Raw genomic sequence first — 14,772 nt, 5'->3', positions numbered from 1 at the left:
ATCCTTCTTCAGATCTGAACACTGTATTTTATTCTAGAAAAACAGAGAAAAGAAGAATTTAAAGGTATGACACCAAAAAGATCAAGTTGACATGAGCAGAATTTGAACTCAAAGCTCAAAGGGCCAGAATGTATACTACAATGCAAAGACTATTATTATTATTTTAGTAATGGTAAACGTAGTGAGCTGGCAGAATTGTGAGTCACACAAACTGCTTGGTGGAATTTTCTTCAGTGTGTTTACATTCTGAGTTCAAATTATACTAAGGTCAAATTTACCTTTCATCCTTTTGGAGATGGTATAATAAAGAACCACTGAAGTCCTGGAGTAGATGTCATTGACAAACATCCTCTCACTAGAACTGCTGGTCTTGTGCCAACATTTGAAATAACTATTTTAGTAAAGGTAGAAAAGACAGATAGAGGACACCACTTGAGAGCAGATATGTTTCTGAAGTGATAAGACGGGTTTCTTTCAGTTTCTGTCCACTAAATCCACTGACAATGCTCTGGTTGGTCCGAAGCTATAGTAGAATACACCTGTCCAAGGTGCCACACAGTGGATTTGAACCTAGAACCATGTGGTTGAGAAGCAAGCTTCTGACCACACAGCTACTCATATATTCCAGAATTAACTTTATTCTTAGTTTAGCCAAAGCAAAAAGACTGGTATCCTTGACTTTTGGGAACATTTCTAAAAATATATATCCATAGAGGCCATCTTTGAAACAGTTATTTTCATAATTATATCACTGATAGCATCATAGTATATTAGTATATTGCTCATCATAAATAACTTGGAACTTTTAATTCTTTTACTCTCTTTCTTCCTCTCTTTGTCTATTTTTTTTTAGATCCAAATCAACTTTGAACCAGTAGCTATGTAATCAAATGCATTCTAGCCATGGCCATCCCAAATTTAAAAAATTTTCTTTTCTTACAACAGTGATGACATTTTCTGATGTGTCCTTTCATTTTTCAAGGCAACCCATGATTATCCTCTACATTTTTTCTGGCTGTTGTATTTGTAATTACATCATTATCCAATGTAGCCTTCATTCTTTAAGATGTACAAGTGTGAGAGGAAAGAAATTTGACTGCTATTTCTAATACTACAAGTGACTGCATACAGGCTTTCTTTACTGGCACGTCTTTCTCCCCCACCCCTCTCTCTAATCATTATTAGTTGGTACCAAGAGAAATCACAGACTGCAAAACTTTCATTTATATGCACTTCTATACAGTTGAATTAATTGAAGATATAGCTAAAAGGTATTTTTAATCTGTGATGCAAAGAATGGATAAACAGTTGAAATACTGAAGTCATTATTTGCACTACTTATTTCCTGATTTCTTCAAGATATCTTAGGGAATGCTCAACATTGAAATCTGTATGCATTTCTATCCATTATTTCCAAAACTATTTTGGAAACTAATAATTGCTGGACAGATATAAAAATAAAATAAAAACACTTCAAACTATATTCGATAATATTTACAGCTGCTTACATTATAACCAGCATATAACCACCACCACCACCACCACCACCACCACCATCATCATCATTTAATATCTGTTTTTTCCTTGCCTGCATGGGTCAGATGGAATTTATTGAGGCAGATTTTTCTACAACCAGTTGCCCTTTCTATTGCTAACCTTCAGTTGCTTCCAAATGGGGTAATATTTTACCATGGACAAACATGTTCTTGCACAGTATTGAAAATGAATGACACTACTTGTATGACAGTGACACTCATTTATGACAAACATGAGATGTCAAGACAAGGAGACACAAAACATAAACACATATATACACACAAGCATAAACACATACATATGTACACGCATACATATGTACACACATACACATACACATACACACACACACATACATACATATAAACATATCTGATGGGCCTTTTTCAGTTTCCTTCAACCAAATTCACTCACAACACCTTGGTTGGCTCAGAGCAGGGCAATAGCATAAGATCCCTGCCCAAGGTGAAGTGTAATGGGACTGAACCTGAAACCATTTGATCAACAAATAAACTTCTTAAATATACAGCCAAACCTGCACAGAAACTGACAAATTAATCTACCAATTGACTAATAGACTGTTTAGTCATTTATTTTTCTTTTCAATATTTTATTTAATTTTTTTTTTGTTTTTTTGTTTTTTGTTTTTTTCAATATTTCTGTACTTAGTTCTCTGAAATAATGTGTTACTACAAAGATTCCATGAATTCTTCATGCCAATAATGTATTAGTTTCTTTAATGTCATGTAGTTGTTACTCTTCATCATTCAAGCACACATTAGCAATTCTGTTCATATATCTTCATCACTCAATATTCTCTGTTATTGGCAACTTACAAATACTTCGACAGTTTAAAACAACTGTGCATCATGAATATTAATAATGATCATTTATTATGTAGAAATGGTCATTAGCATGTCTATTGTGTGTAAAATATTTTGCTTTCCTTCATTGAAATTAACACTGTTTTCTTGAACAGTGTTTAACAACACTAACATAGATAAAATATGGATATTTGGAACTGGTGCCATAAATGCTGTGACTTGGAATTATCGGTTGTTGTTACCGATTTTGTTTAACTTCAAGACCAATCCTGTTCAAATTGACCATTCTTTCCAGTCATGACCATCCTATCTTTTATTTGGACATAGGACATCTAGGAATATCATTAAATATGGCAAAGCAACAAGCTGGCACAACTGTTAGATCACTAGAAAAGATGCTTTGGAATATTTTGCCCGACTCATTACATTCCGAGTTCAAATTCTGCTAAGGGCAACTTCACCTTTTATCCATTTGGAGGTTGATAAAATAAATACCAGTTGAACACTGAGGTCAATGCAATCAATTTGCCTCTTCCATTAAAATTGCTGGCCTTGTGCCAAAATTTTTGAAACCATTATTATCCAATGTGTTTTTTTCCTTTTTTTTCTTTTCTTTCTGAAACACTATATCTTGACTGGAGGGAGATTTGGTTGCTATTTCTCAAAAGTCAAATGACTATGTAGTGGCCTTGCTTGTTAGCTTGACTATAATTATTTGTAATAATTGAGAATGTGTGTGTGTGGGTGTGTGTGTGTGTGTGTATAAAAGTTTCCTTACATCAGCACAGTCTATTCTATTAAAAGACATTGAAGTAGAATATCATTCGATACACATAATGCTGAAATAATAAATCAGTAATGATATATAAAATTTCTGTTGTGACTGTCATTCATTCTCTTTTATCTTTTTATCAATTTCATTCACAATATTTTCATTTTACATCTCAGGTTTCCCTCTTGACATAAGTTAGTTAAAGAAATCAACTTAGCACTTCTCCCCATGCAATTTTTGCATTTTGTACAGTATTTTCTGTGAGACCTAACATTTCCAAGGTTTTGCACGTTGTTGTTATCTAATTTAAGCTTCTTATAAACATTTGCTCAGGCACACGCATTCAAATATGTATTCACATATGTGTATGTGTGTATGTATATATATGTGTATGTATGTATGTATGTATGTATGTATGTATGTATATATATATATATATATATATATATATATATATTTATATATATAATATAGTATATATATAAAGATATATATATATATAAAATATACATATTTATATATTATGTTATGTATATATAAATATATATATATATATATATATATATATATATATATATGTCATCATGATATACATATATATATGTATATAAATAATATACATATTCATATATTATGTTATATATGTAAATATTACATTATAAATAGTATATATATATATGTATGTATGTATGCATATTAATACGTACATACACACATATATGGTCTAAATTCTCGCCATTCATTGTGTTCTGAATAGCATTGTCTCTAAGTCATTAATGGCTTGCAACTGTTTGCTTAAGTCATATTTCATGTCTTTCAAAACCCATTATTCATTCAGTGTTGCAATCACATATCATTGCATTGCTATCAGAATAAATCCTTCAAGTTTCTATGAGGAATTCATAAGCCTGCTTTACTAAAAATCTCCTATGCATTAAAAAGGGGGGAAATGATTCACATTTCCCCACTTGCCACCTCTACTTCTGAAAGCAACTTAACATTTGTAGGGCTGAATTCAATTCTTCCAGTATTTAAAAGGCTGGAACTGAATGACTCCTACCAAAATTTAGTTTGCCCCAAATATACAAAATCAAAATGAATTCTTACCAGTTTTCAATAGGGAAATGAAAATGAGATAAATAACCAAAATATGAATTGTTTTAGAGGGATTTTTAAAATTGATCATTTGTTCAGAGTCCTTGATTGATTCTAACCCTAACTTAACCAAATTAGTTCAATAACTTCTAGAATCTTTTATCGTTTATCTTTTACTTGTTTCAGTCATTAGAGTATGGCCATACCGGAGCACCTCCTTGAAGAATTTTTAGTCAAATGAACTAGGATTTCTTTATTCTTTTTTGGTTAAGTACTTATTCTATCAGTTTCTTTTGCTGAACTGCTAGGTTACAGGCCAAAAACACACCAACACCAGTTGTCAAGCAATGGTGGGGTACAAACACAGGCACAAACACACAAACACACACACACACACATATATATATGGCAGGCTTCTTTTAGTTTCCAGCTACCAAATCTGCTCACAGGGCTTTGGTAGGCCTGGGTTCATAGTAGAGGACACTTGCCCAAGGTGCCTCCTAAGTAAATTTTGAAGTTCTAAATATAGTAAAGATTTCAATATCAGAACAAGGAAATAATAGTGCAATTTCCTAAAACATTTTTGGTATCTGATTATTATACTGTAGAATATTTGAACACTCATTCAATTAAAAATCATTTTTTTTTTATGCTATCATGATTTGGATGGGAAATGATACTGAGTTAGGATTTTTCAGCTGGATGGTTTCCCTTTTAGCCAGCTCTTACCTATTTTGAGCAAAGACTGACAATTTGCAATGTCAACACAGAAAGTATAAAAGTTATAGATATTTGTTCATGCACACATACAAACATGCACACACATGAATACACACACAGCACACATATAATATGTTTTAAAAGTGGAACTTGAAGTATATAAAGCTACAAATAATAATATTTTTAAATATTGGACTAAAAAGAACTTAGGATGGAGAAAGCCAAAACCTGCCATTGGAACTCAAACATGATAGATGTTCAACCATTGGACCAAGTCAATCCTTTGAATTCTTCCATCCATTTTAGAAGCTTTGTTCTTACCATGAAGTCCCAAAGAAGCATTTGACTTATTCAATCTAAAGTATTTTTTTCTAATGTTTAAAAACACTATCTATTGATTTATCTTTAAACTCCACTATTAAAAACAGTTTATATCACATCTCTCAAAGTTTCTAAATTCTCGTCATCTAAACAATACATACATACATGCATACATACCTACATATGTACATACAAACACACACATACATACTGGGCCTACTGTAGTTTCCATCTACCAAATTCACAAATTCAGTCACAAGGTATTGATCAGCCTAAGACCATGGTAAAAAATGTTTGCTGTACAGTGAGACTGAATCCAAAAACCATGTGGTTATGAAGTAAACTTCTTAACAACACAGCCATATCTGAGCTTATTGAAAATTATGCAAATGCAAATATATTTTGATGACTGTAATACAGAGTTCACATAGCTATTGAGATAATAATATGATTTAGAGCTATTAAGATAATATGATTCTATTCATTAATATACAAGAGCAGATTCAATGATAATCATAGTAGAATAGTGTCTTTGGTTTGAAATGGATATCTTGATAAAATGCACCCAGCACATTCAGTTGGTGTTATGTTGAGTTTCCAGCCACAAAAGCTATAACATTGTATGAGTGAGACATACTTGCCTGATCCATATAGAAGGTCTGTAACTGAATAGGAATTGACTAAAACAAATATGAACCCCTCCAACACTCATCATCTTGAAAAGAAAATATAAAATGATACCGATCTACTATTTAATGCATTATTTCTACATACTGGAACTTTTTGGTGCTATTTCTATTATATACTCTCTTTACTCTTTTACTCTTTTACTTGTTTCAGTCATTTGACTGTGGCCATGCTGGAGCACCGCCTTTAGGCGAGCAAATCGACCCCAGGACTTATTCTTTGTAAGCCTAGTACTTGTTCTATCGGTCTCTTTTGCTGAACTGCTAAGTTACAGGGACGTAAACACACCACCATCAGTTGTCAGGCGATGTTGGGGAGACAAACACAGACACACAAACATATACACATACATACATATATATATAGATATATACGATGGGCTTCTTTCAGTTTCCGTCTCCCAAATTCACTCACAAGACTTTGGTTGGCCCGAGGCAATAGTAGAAGACACTTGCCCAAGGTGCCATGCAGTGGGACTGAACCCGGAACTATGTGGTTGGTAAGCAAGCTACTTACTACACAGCCACTCCAGAAAAGCTGTAGTCATGCTGGGGCATGCCTTGGTTTTTTTTTCCTTTTTAAGTGAATCAAATCGATTTTAATACTTATATTATTAGTCTTCTTTGTTTTGTATTTTTGCTGAATCACTAATATATGGGGATGTACATAATCTTATACCAGTTGTTAAGCAGTGAGAGACAAAAACAAAAACTCACACACACACACACACACACATACACACGTGCACAGTGGGTTTCAACATAGTTTCCATCTACCAAATTCATTTACACAGCATTTGTCAACAGAAGACATTTTCCCAAGATGCTGTGCAGTGGGACTGAACCCGCATCTAGTAGTTATAAAGTGAACTTCTTGGCCACATTACTATGCTTGTGCCTATATTAAAGAAGGAATCGACTTATTTGAAGCCACATAGACTAAAAGAAGAATGAGACAATAGAATTTTTATGATATGGTTCGAACTATAGCTTTGAGGCTGATATCCTAACTATTTGGTTTCTTCTTAAGTTTGATAAATGTCATTCTGTTGATTGCTGCACTGTCATAAAAGAATTTACCATTCAACTTTCAATACCATATCAATAATATCATATATTTACATTACTGCAACACAATCCAAGTAATGTTAATGTCTTTAAATATGTTTGCTAAAGCTATTATTTTGATTTCGGTAAGAAAATTGCGTTAGCTTTCAAATGGTCTATATATCATTTTATACATCGTTGGCAGTATAATTTTGACAAATCTACTATTAATTTTCTATTTGTTAGGATATATCTAAGGACTTCTTTCAACAGTAGTCTTATTTACTTTTCCTATTTGTATTTACACCAGTGCAAATACAAACATGTAGATTTATCATAGTATTATCATGATCAACACCCTTAGCTTTGTCATAGCTATTATTGCAGTTTTTACACAATCATTTATTCATCAATGTGCAGCCTGAAAGAGTAGTTTCCATACATCAGAAGCTGCTGATCTAAGCACATTGTGTGTTTAACTGCTTGCAGTAAAATTGCTGTAAACATTCGAACACCAATATCTTTCTTAGTTATTGAGTTTTATATTACTTTTTCTTATTAGCTAGTCAAGAGTGAAAGGCAGTGTCCATGGTCACTTTAGCCCTCTCAATACATATATACATACATATATACATATATATATATATATATATATATATATATATATATATATATATATATGCACTTAAATACGAATATAATATATACATGTATATCTATATATAAATATATATACATGTGTATGTGTGTGTATGTGTGTGTGTGTGTGTGTGTATATATATATATATATATATATATATATATATATATATATATATGAATATACATGCATGCATGTGTATGTTTGTGTATACATGTATATATATGTATATATGTGTGTATGTATCTATCTATGTAGAGAGTCAGCATGCCATGTGTTATTTACTTTGACTCTGAGTTCAAATTACACTGGGGTAAACTTTACTTTTTGGTCCTTCAGAGATGGGAACTGATCAAGAGCTGGACTGTATTTCTTCCAGCTTTTTGTATTCTGATGGTAATGACTATTATGACACTCATGCTAAGTTGTATAGCTTTTCTCTACAAGTTGTGAAGCCCTTTCTGGACACTTGATTGTTAACAAGGCAAAAAGAGAGTACTCAATACTAAGAAAAGAGCTATATAGTGTAAGAACCATCTGAACATAGTCGATGCCAGTGCCCCCTGACTGGCTCCCATGCTGGTGGCATGTGAAAAGCACCATCTGAACGTGGTCGATGCCAGTACCACTTGAATGGCTCCCATGCCGTTGGTATGTAAAAAGCACTCACTACACTGTCAGAGTGGTTGGCGTTAAGAATGGCATCCAGCTGTAGAATCCTTGCCACATCAGGTTGGAGCCTGGTGCAGACTACTGGCTTGCCAGTCCTCAGTCAAACCGTCCAACCCATGTCAGCATGGAAAGCAAACGTTAAACGATGACGATGATGATGATGATGAAATATATATAGTTATGTTATAGTCTCTTAGGAACATGATAGAGTACAGTATAAAGGTTTTCCACCATCAGAATTACCCAGTACTGTCAGTAGTATTATTATATTCTTTCAAGTTTAAATTTGGGCATTCATCATGTGACTATAAAATTGAAGTGAAGAAGAGGGAGTATTGTTGGACATTTATTTATTATTCACTACAATTGTTTCGCTTGTACAGGAATATAGGTATTTGATTATGCAACTATTTGTTTGCGTAATGAGATTTAGTTTTGTTTCCTCAGGCAATATACAAGTGCTGTCTCCATTAGTTTAAAATCGTTGACTTCAAGGCCATCTCCTCTGTTCATCATGGTTTGAATTTAGTAGCAGCTGATAGACCCATGGTGCACCAGATCTTATTTTGTTTTCAACTGTTCCTGATTTTTTATATCTTTGAATAATTGAAGATATGGTAGAAAATAGAATACAAAGGGTCTCTGATATTTTCCTGTAACTATTACCTGCTTTCCACTGTTCAATAATTAAGTTTTTCACTGAATTTGTGAGTTCTTTACTTTTCGCCGTTATTATGACACTACTTTATGCTGTCTCAGTGCTGAATGAAGAAGCTAGCGTTTTGACACTTAAAAATGACCACTGATAAGATTATTGGAACAAACGAGAATGTTCTAGTAAAAAAAAATTATTTTAACAGTATTTTGTGGCATAGAAACTCCTAAATTTATTCTGTACGAATACTTTTTTCACCCTTAAATATTTATAATTGTCTATAAATTCATTAGTTACTATAATTTATTTGTTTCTTTTGTATATTCTTAGTTTATGCATGTGCATGCAAATATAGTATTGGTATGTCCCATTTATGTTCATTAGAAATTAAATAAATAAAGAATTTTGACATGTACAAATATTTATTTCCCCCCACTGTATATATAAATATATATGTGTGTGTGTGTGTGTGTGTGTGTGTGTGTGTGTATGTATATATATGAGGAGGTATTGAAAAGTCCCTGATTTTAAGGTTATCATGAAAGGCCTGGTTGGGAGCCCAACCATCCATGTCCTTTTACAGGGCTTAGAAAAACTGAAGGACTGCTGCAATAAGCATGTGAATCTGAGAGAGGAATATGTTGAATAAAATCATAATTAACTGATCCTCCTGTATTTCCTTTTACCCAAAACTAAGAACTTTTCAGTAACCCCTCATTTATATGTGTGTGTGTGTACATATACACATCAACATAACTTCCTTTTTTTAATGTCATGTGCAAGAATATGCTTGACAGAGGTTCAAGATATCAATCAATTCTCACATACTAAATCTTGAAATGATTACAATGTTGCTATAATTTTTCATTTTACGGACCGAGACCTTTGGAAATGGGCTGTGCGTGAGAAGACCCGGCAAGCCAAGTAAGATCGTTGCCAGTGCCCCTGGACTGGTTCTTGTGCGGGTGGCACATGAGATGCACCATTTTGAGCGTGGCTGTTGCCAGTACCGCCTGACTGGCTCCTGTAGGATTCTCGAGCGAGATCGTTGCCAGTGCCCCTGGACTGGCTTGTGCGGGTGGCACATAAAAGACACCATTTCGAGCGTGGCCGTTTTCGTGCGGGTGACACGTAAAAGCACCCACTACACTCTCTGAGTGGTTGGCGTTAGGAAGGGCATCCAGCTGTAGAAACTCTGCCAAATCAGACTGGAGCCTGGTGTTGCCATCCGGTTTCACCAGTCCTCAGTCAAATCGTCCAACCCATGCTAGCATGGAAAGCGGACGTTAAACGATGATGATGATGATGATGATATTCCTCACAATTTAATGAGACATTAGATTAACCCCTTAAGAACTGGAGCCAATAATAAGCAATTTGCCAAAAGCATGATGAGAGATGGAAATCATCAATAAGTGATCCTGATTGTTATACCATTTTGAAAATGTATAAAAATTCAATTTCGAAATATTATTGATTTTTTGGTAATTATTTTTTGGCACTAAAAGTATCATGTTGAAGCATTAATTAGCATACCTAAAGATTTAACAAAGGGGTTCATGATGTCAGATTTATAAAATGCTGTTGTGAAGCAAGAGTGAATAACTATTTTTCTTTAATGCTTAATTATTCTGCATTTTTCCCATTCCATTTAAAATTCATCCTACCTATCAATCGTTTTATAAATCTGTTTTTCAGTCCATTAGTTGTTTGTTACTCTGTTTCAAATCATTTCTTAAATTCTTCTTGCTTCTGTATATTTTCCCTGTCCTTCCAGTATTACTATCCCTCTTGCTTTCTGATAAAATTTATTTACAATTCATTTTGTTGTTCTATAGAATACATAAGTATACTGTATATTAGAAAATGCATAATGAACAGCACTTGTTACATAGAGATACATATATTCCATCATCATCATCATTATCATTTTAACATCGATCTACTTTTCCCTCCTTGCATGGGTCGGAAATACAGGTGTGGCAAGATGCAGGTGTACCAAGGCATAGCAAGGCACAGGTGTGACTATATGGTTTAAAAAGTTTGCATTTCAACCACGTGGTTTTGGTTTCAGTCCCACTGCATGGCACCTTGAAGTTATCTTCTGCTATAGCCCTGGGTCAAACAAAGCTTTGTGAATGGATTTCATAGATGGGAACTGAAAGAAGTTATAGTTGTTAATCCTCCTTACCTAGTAGAAAACTTACTGCCCTAACCATATATACTGACATATTTCCATCAATTGGTTCATATTGTTCTAACTGAGAAAGATTTTACATACTGTATACATTTCCTTTTATATATTATGCAGACTTGAAACATATATCTTAAATGATTTCAAAATATCACTATTTGGTTTGATTTCATTATTACACTTAATACAACTTGATGCCAGTACAAACTAGTAGGTCCAGACTCCACTTAGTATGTGTTTTGGTTAGTGAAGGGCATTGTGACATGTAAGGCCATTATGCTGAAAGGACTAGACAAAATATTACCTAGGTTGAAAACAAGTGTAAGTCAAACTGTAAAAATGTTCCACAACAAATTTGTCTGCCCCATGCATGGAAAAGTGAATGCTAAAATTATGATAATGAATTAGTAGATAGTTCACTGAATTTTGTTATATTAATGTGGCCATTAGTGGTACTATAGTGAGATTATAGAAGGATTTTAAAATGTAAGACATAGTGAGTTGAACATGTTTAATCAACTGGGATAGACCAAACAATTAGACAACAAAATCTAATAATAAGAAGCAAATGAGATAATTCCTATAAGATCTATTGAGCAATTTTTTTACAATAGAAACAAGACAGACTGAAGGTTGCATTTAGTTAGGTCACTGTATATTCTGAGTTCAAATTCCTCCGAGGTTGACTTTGACTTTCATTTAAAAACTGGAATCAATTTAATCGACAGTTTAATTGACACCAAATCTATGGCCTTCTCTCTGTCTTAGAAACCACTATTATAAAACCTCCAATATGAGAACACATTTTATTGAAGAGGAATGTGGCCATTATCAATAATTTATTATTAATATTTAGTAGTCCTTGTACATCATCACTATTACCAATGACTTCACATCCATTCTCCTATATTTGTAGAAGTTGGATAGGTATTTCCTTTCTTTAGTTGTCACAATCCTTTGTTGTAAATATCATACTGATTTTGTCTCCAAAACAAATACTTGCACATACATACACAGGCACACATATATGTGTGTGTCTGTGTGTTTACATCCACATAATCCACATATATTTACATATAAATATGTATGTGTGTGAATGTATATGAATATACATATATACTTATAAATACATAGGTAAATATACTCACGTACATATTCATATATGTATATACATGTATATATACATACACACACACACACACACACACACACACACACATGCTCACAAACACAGATACCTCTCATAAAAATAATTGTTGTATACTATTGATTTATCTCTATAATATTGATGTATTTCATAAACTAGATAATAAGGATATAGTTAATAGCTGTACAAGAAATAACACTAATTATTCATTTAGAATTGATATAAATATAGTGTATCTCTTAATTTTATGATAACTAGGACATTCATTTTATATAGCACAATATTATTCATTTCATAAACATCCACAATACACACACACACGTGTGTGTGTACATATATGTATAAATGTATATATAACACATAAATACACAATTACTTTCGTAAATATATATCGCATATATATATATATAGACAGAGAGAGACAGAGAGAGACAGACAGACAAACAAATACATACATACATACATACATACATATGTACGTACATACATTCATACATACATACATATGTACGTACATACATACATACATACAGACATACATACCTACATATATGTATGTATATAAATGTTTTTAACTTTTTTATGAAGCCAAAACAATTCAAGTTAGAAATAATACAAAGCAATGGTTTGTACATGTATTTCAATATTTTAGGGTTAGGACCCTTTTCTCAGAAAATCTTTGGAGAAATGGTGCTGTGGGTTAACTTTACTGTTCTGTAGTTTGTGTGTGCAAATAGTTTTATTTATATAGCTGTATTTACTAAGATTATATATATATTTCAATGACAGTACCACCTGATTGGCACTCATGCCAGTGGAATGTTAAAAGCACATCCGAGCATGACCGTTGCCAGGTCCATGGATTGGCTCCCATGCTGGTGGCACGTGTAGGTAGCATGTAAAAACATTTTTTGTGCATGAGTGCGGTCATTGCCATAACTGTCTGTCTGGCCCTCATGCCGGTGGCACATAAGAAGCACCCACTACACTCTCAGAACGGTTGGCATTGGGAAGGGCATCAAGCTGTAGAAACTTTGCCAGACCAGATTGAGCCTGGTGCAGTCTCTGGCTCACCAGTCCTCAGTCAAATCGTCCAACCCATGCCAGCAAGGAAATCGGACGTTAAACGATGATAATGATGATGATGATGATATATATATAACTGCATTTACTAAGATGCATTTGGTATTTGAAAGATGGAAACATTAGTTAGAATTTGAAATGGTAATTTTAAAAGTGATCTTTGTCTTGAGGAAATGTATAGTATAATTACTTCAAAATTAAAATTATCAATTCTAGAACCAATTTTATATTGAAATGTTCTCAGAAATATAGAAAATTTAAAAAATTTTTCAAAAATAAATAGCACTTTCATTATAATCGCTCTTCTGGTCATTTAACAAGCAAATTTTTTCTAATTTAAAAAAAAAATTTTCCTTTTAGCCTACCTAAATATTAAACTGGCTTTTCTTAGTATATAATATTTATACTTAACCCTCTTTTTTCCTGCATTCAAGTATTGTAGCCATTCTATCTCTTCACTTTGAATTCAAGCTTTGATAACATTATGTTCATATAAATTTTGGATATATTGAATTTAACAATCAATCCAATATGGATCCATTTGTATTTTGTACCTTTTACTATGTCTAAAACTGCTTACACAATAGAAACAGTCTTTGGCCATATATGATGTAATCCTCAAATAAAGATGTGATATTCTCCATTCTTGTTCATTTTGTTGTATGCTCTGGATTTCTTCAAATTCTTCCATGTAATCTTTGGATTTACTTGTCACACCAGAGGAAATACTGTGAATTCTAATTCCACTTGGATCTATTGGTATCTGATTGTTTGATGTAGTAAATTGAGTTTGCTTAACAATGTGAGCTTACAAGATATCTGCCTGGATTTATTAATCTCTATTATTTGTTATAACACACACACACACACACACACACACATGCACATGAAGACATAATTTCTTCCCATTTTATGCACATACTTTACAAACAGAGGAAAACCTTTTATTCCTCTAAAATGTTATAGTTTATTTCATTTCACTCATTAGACTGTGACCATGTGTAAGCCTGTGGTACCACCATGAAGGGTTTAGTCAATCAACTCGACCCCAGCACTTACTTTTTTTCAGTCTGATACCTATTCTATTAGTCTCTTTTGCCAAAACTGCTATGTTATGGGGATCTAAACAAACCAACATCAGCTGTCAAGTTAGCGTGGGTGGGGTAGTCACAAATGCAAGGAAACACACACACACGTCTATAATGGGCTCCCACAAAATTTCTATCAAAGAATTTCACTCACAAAGCATTGATTGACCTCGGGTATAGCAGAAGCCTGATATGCTGCACAGAAGAACTGAACTCAAAACCACATGGCTGCAAAGCGAGCTTCTTACGCAGTCATTATCATGCCTGTATTTCAATTAATTTTGAAAATAAT

At 33.2% G+C, this 14,772-nt stretch overlaps 1 protein-coding gene across 1 annotated transcript in view; it reads left to right on the top strand.

Annotated features, from left to right (window-relative positions):
* Positions 1–14,772, top strand: part of LOC149132702 (protocadherin beta-15-like) — a 105,415-nt gene that overhangs the window by 89,541 nt on the left and 1,102 nt on the right. The window lies entirely within an intron of this gene.

This window comes from Octopus bimaculoides, chromosome 14, assembly GCF_046866305.1.
Source record: "Octopus bimaculoides isolate indiv1 chromosome 14, ASM4686630v1, whole genome shotgun sequence".
In the NCBI taxonomy this organism is placed as follows: domain Eukaryota; kingdom Metazoa; phylum Mollusca; class Cephalopoda; order Octopoda; family Octopodidae; genus Octopus; species Octopus bimaculoides.
Note: the sequence above shows the minus strand (reverse complement) of the source record. Positions and strands in the feature narration are given on the sequence as shown.